The sequence below is a fragment of the Heterocephalus glaber genome, unplaced genomic scaffold (genome assembly GCF_053883595.1).
Source record: "Heterocephalus glaber isolate CG9 unplaced genomic scaffold, H.glaber_assembly_v1.0 deba00001606, whole genome shotgun sequence".
Taxonomy (NCBI): Eukaryota; Metazoa; Chordata; class Mammalia; order Rodentia; family Bathyergidae; genus Heterocephalus; species Heterocephalus glaber.
The window spans coordinates 1,669,997-1,674,875 of record NW_028258377.1 but is presented as its reverse complement, the minus strand read 5'-3'; the positions used below and the strand labels follow the sequence as shown (position 1 = coordinate 1,674,875).

Genomic DNA, 4,879 nt, shown 5'->3' with positions numbered 1-4,879 from the left:
GACAGAGAGAAAGGAATACATATTTGTTGAGCATATAGCCCAAATCAATGTTGGGCCCTCTGTATACATCCATGTATATCTATTTATATGTGTGCACACATGGGTCTATTTACACACACACACACATATATGTGAGCATGCACAGTATGTTCACACACATATACACATGCCTTTACACATACATATACATAAACACATCACAATGCTTGCACAGTATATGTATAATCTCATCCAATCTCACCATATCCCAGTAGACTATATTTTATCTCCTTGAAAGTAAACATTGAACCCAAAAGAGTGAGGCTACCTAAGATTAAATATCCTCTAAGTTATAAAACCAGAATTCAAAGCCAGATATGGCTATATGTTCTAATGAAGTACACTGCTCACACAACATCTTTTTCACCAGTTTTAATGAGGCATACTTTTTCAGAGTCTGAGATGAGATTGAGTGATGTAGGTTTATGGAGGAGGTGCTTTCAATAGATAAAGACTGAGGAAGCATGCTGGGAAAAGTGAAGGATGTATTCTCAGCTGAGCTCTCGCTGGAGCCTAAGCCCCTGGACAGTTCTGGTGCATAAAGAAATCCAGAGTTGTTTCCACCTGTGGCAAGGGGCCTGACCTTTGGTACTACCATGTCAGTCCACCTCTGGTTTTTAGGAACGGAGCCGTGAACAGTTAGCAACAATAACCCCTTGCACCCCAGCAATGAGGGAATTGATTATAGGAATCAAGGCAGGGCACAGACTTTGAATGCTCAAGACATAGCTGAAAATAGTTCATTTAGGTCGAGCCTCAAAATGGACAAAAAACAGCCACCTGGTCACCCCCAGCCAGACTCCAGCTGTCACCGCGGCCGCCACTACCAGGGGGAGGAGGGCCATGATCCAAAGGAACCAGAGAAGTTGAGGAAGCTGTTTATTGGTGGTCTGAGCTTTGAAAGTACAGATGATAGTTTAAGAGGATATTCTGAGAAATAGGGTACACTCACAGATTATGTGGTAATGAGATATCTCCAAACAAAACACTGCAGGGGCTTTGACTTTATGTGTTACTCTTGTGTTGAAGAGGTGGAAGCAGCAGTGTGTGCTTGACTACACAAAGTTGATGGGCGTGTAGTAGAACCAAAGAGAGCTGTTTTTAGAGAGGATTCAGTAAAGCCTGGTGCCCATCTAACAGTGAAGGAAAGTTTTGTTGGCAGTATTAAAGAAGATACAGAAGAATATGATTTAAGAGACTTTGAAAAGTATGGCAAGATTGAAACCATGGAAGTTATGGAAGACCGGCAGAGTGGGAAAAAGAGAGGATTTGCTTTTGAAACTTTTTTTTTCTTTTGGTATGGGGATTGAACTCGGAACCTTACATCTGTGAGGCAGGCGGCGGAACCACTGAGCTAAATCCCTGGCTCTGCTTTTTTAACTTTTGATGATCATGACACAAATGATAAAATTGTTGTTCAGAAATACCATACTGTTAATGGGCATAACTTTGAAGTGAAAAAGGCCCCCCTTTCTAAACAAGAGATGCAGTCTGCTGGATCACAAAGAGGTCATGGAGGTGGATCTGGCAACTTTATGGGTCATGGAGGAAACTTTGGAGGTAGTGGAGGGAATTTTGGCTGTGGTGGAAACTTCAGTGGAAGAGGAGACTATGGTGGTGGAGGTGGTGGCAGTAGAGGTAGTTATGGAGGAGGTGATGGTGGATATAATGAATTTGGAGGTGATGGTGGAAACTATAGCAGTGGTCCTGTTATAGTATAGAGAAGGCTATGGTGGCTGTGGACCAGAATGTGGAAAAAAAGGTGATGGATATGGTGGTGGAGGAGGATATGATGGTTACAATGAAGGAGGAAATTTAGGTGGTGGTAACTATGGTGGGGGAAAGTATAATGACTGGAAATTATAGTGGCCAACAGCAATTAAATTATAGACCCAAGAAGGGGGGCAGTTTTGGTGGAAGAAGCTCTGGTAGTCCCTGTGGTGATGGTTATGGATATCTGGTGGTGGAAGTGGTGATATGGTAGCAGAAGGTTTTAAAAAATGACAGAAAAGGGCTAGAGTTCTTAGCAGGAGAGAGAGTGAGGAGTTGTCAGGAAAGTTGCAGGTTACTTTGAGACAGTCATCCCAATTGCATTAACAGAACTTTAAAAATCTGCCACAGAAGGAATGATGATCCATAGTCAGAAAAGTTACTGTAGCTTAAACAAGAAACCCTTCTGGTTCAGAGCTGTCATAGCCATAGTTTGCAAAAATGTACAGCTTTTGATTAATGCAATGTAGTGTCAATTAGACACACATTCCTGAGGTCTTTTATCTGTTGTAGCTTTGTCTTTTTCATTTTCTTTTCATTACATTGGGTATATTGCCCTGTAAATTGTAGTAGTGGTACTAGGAATAAAAAAATAAGGAATTTTTAACTTAAAAAAAGAAAATAGTTAATTTAAAAACATAAATTCACATCTTCCTTCTGTGACATGGATTCAAAATCTCACTGAGAATTTCCCCTAGAAAATGCTGAGAATTATACCTCCAAATTAAAAGAAACCAGAAAATAGAAAATAATTGTCCCAAGTTTCCAACATCGAAGTCATAGACTTTCTTCCAGAGAATAAATCTTTGTGAATTAACTATAGTTATTTTCTTTTTATGATCAAAGAAACCAAAATTCAAATAGGGGATGAAAACTACAGAGATAAATGGTTAGAGCTAGGATTTGAACTCAGTTACATCTGACTTTAAAGATATTTTAAAAATCAAGTTAGCTGCAAATTTCCATTATAGAATATTGAAAAATAAGCTTTGGAGCTGACTAGAAATTATACTTTCCTAGTTATTTCACCCAAATTCTAGTGATTCATGCTATTTCATTTGTTTTTCAAAACAGAATTTCAGAGGACGTGTTAAGTGTTTTAAAGTATATTGAAACCCCACAATTAAAAACTAGATTAAATTTTGTTTTCTTTCTACATCTGCTAGATAACAAAAATTATTAACATTTTAGTTTCAATATCCATGTAGCTCAGTGTTGCTCATTATAAGCAAATAAATTGTTACAAAGTGGACTGTGATATGGCATATATATTTTCTCTAGCAAAGAGAATGATCTGCTAGACATTCAGATTTCAAATGAGTTGGTAAGGCAGGAAGTTGGTGAAGTACAATAAATAGACCCACTGGAAACATTTTCCTTAAGCAATCCACTCTAAAACATTCATTCTTCAGATAATGTCAAGATTAAGATAGCAAATAGTTTATTCACTGTTTTCTGGATATTAAATCTGAAGCTGCTATAACATGAATACAGTTTGTTCCCCTAAACTCATATGAAATTCTGGTCCCCAAGTCATGTAAATGGTATAAAGAGGATGGAAATGATCTTTGACTGTGGTATTTAGAGGTAAAGCCTTTAGAAAGAGGTTGTGTTTAGATAAGGTCATTAAAGTGGAGCTCCCACAATTGATTCCTGGTGGCTTTACGGGGAGAAAAACAGAGATCAGACAACATATAAACATATGTGCAATAGTCTCTTGCCACATGATTCTGTGTTTCTTCTCAGGACCCCGCCAGCGATGCAACTCTCCATGAAGTGACACAGCTAATAGGTCCACTCACCAGAGCCTGGGTAATGTTCTTTAGACTTTTAGCCTCTCATCCTGTGAGCTAAATGAACACTTTTCTGTATAAGTAACTTGCCTCATGTATACTAACAGGAAGCTGACTAAGACAGAAGCAGAAATCATTTTCATAGGAGAAATAAATTTCTTCCTGACTCACCAATACTACATTTGGTATTAGTAATACCAAAACAACATAAAATGTATATAATAATGTCTCAGTCACAACTGTGCATAGTCTTCAGTATTTAATATATTTCCTATTCAAATATTAGAACATTTACATAGAAAGACTCTAGAAACAACCCAATTACCCAAACCAAACATACTCCTCACAACCACATATATGTACAACAAAGCCACATAAAAAGTGACTGTAATCTTTAGGTCTAGAGATTTTATTGCTGATGAGCATTTTTAAAGAGAATAACCAGGTGTAGAAAGTATGGGATCCAGTGGCATGGTGACAAGGAGTCATCAGTAACTGAAGTGCCAAAATAAAATAGTAAGAACAGGAACAGAGACATTATTGATCAATGGGCGTTCCTCAACCCAGCATTGCGTGTTGGAAAAGAAAAGAACACGAGCTGGTACAAAACTTTTCAATATTTATGAAGAATGAAATCTTATTCAATCCTAGATCATTATTTCCAAGGGCCAGTCTTCTGTTTAAAAAGGAACAAAAGACATGATTAATATCTTGAACATTCTTTCAGGTAAAAAAAATACATGGCAGATTTTCTAGAAGATCAAATAAATGTATGAGATATTTAGATATAATTAATTATAATATGTATTTCTTGAACTACTTGGGCACAATATCAAAAGAAAATAAGTTTATGAAAAGTAGTTTTTCTGTTCTTGGTATCCTGCTTCATGCCACATACACGGCACTCAGACTTTCAGAGTCTGGTTCCACCAGTACCTTTGTCTTGAAGTTTTCCCTGATCACTTCAGTCTGAAATAATCTCTTACTCCTTATTCTGTGCTGATTCTTCTGCTATATTGTAACAGCAGACTTACAGTCCACAGTGTGGGAGGTCTTAGTGGTATAGCAGGATCAGGCCAAGAAGAATTGAGAATGCCCTGGAGGTTGGAGGCAGGTTTATTATGCTGGCAGACTCATAGGGGATTTCTCCACAAAGTGATCAGCCCGGAGCTGGCAGTGAACAGGGTTTATATGGGTTAAGGGAAGGGGGGTGAGGTTACAGATGCAAGGCACTTTTCATCAGTCCAAGGTCGAATAAGTTACATTTAGTTTACATG

General features: G+C 38.0%; 1 pseudogene; it reads left to right on the top strand.

Moving 5' to 3' along the window:
• Positions 1–800: 800 nt before the first annotated feature.
• LOC101713161 (heterogeneous nuclear ribonucleoprotein A3-like) lies at positions 801–2,036 on the top strand (annotated as a pseudogene).
• The last annotated feature ends 2,843 nt before the right edge of the window (positions 2,037–4,879 follow it).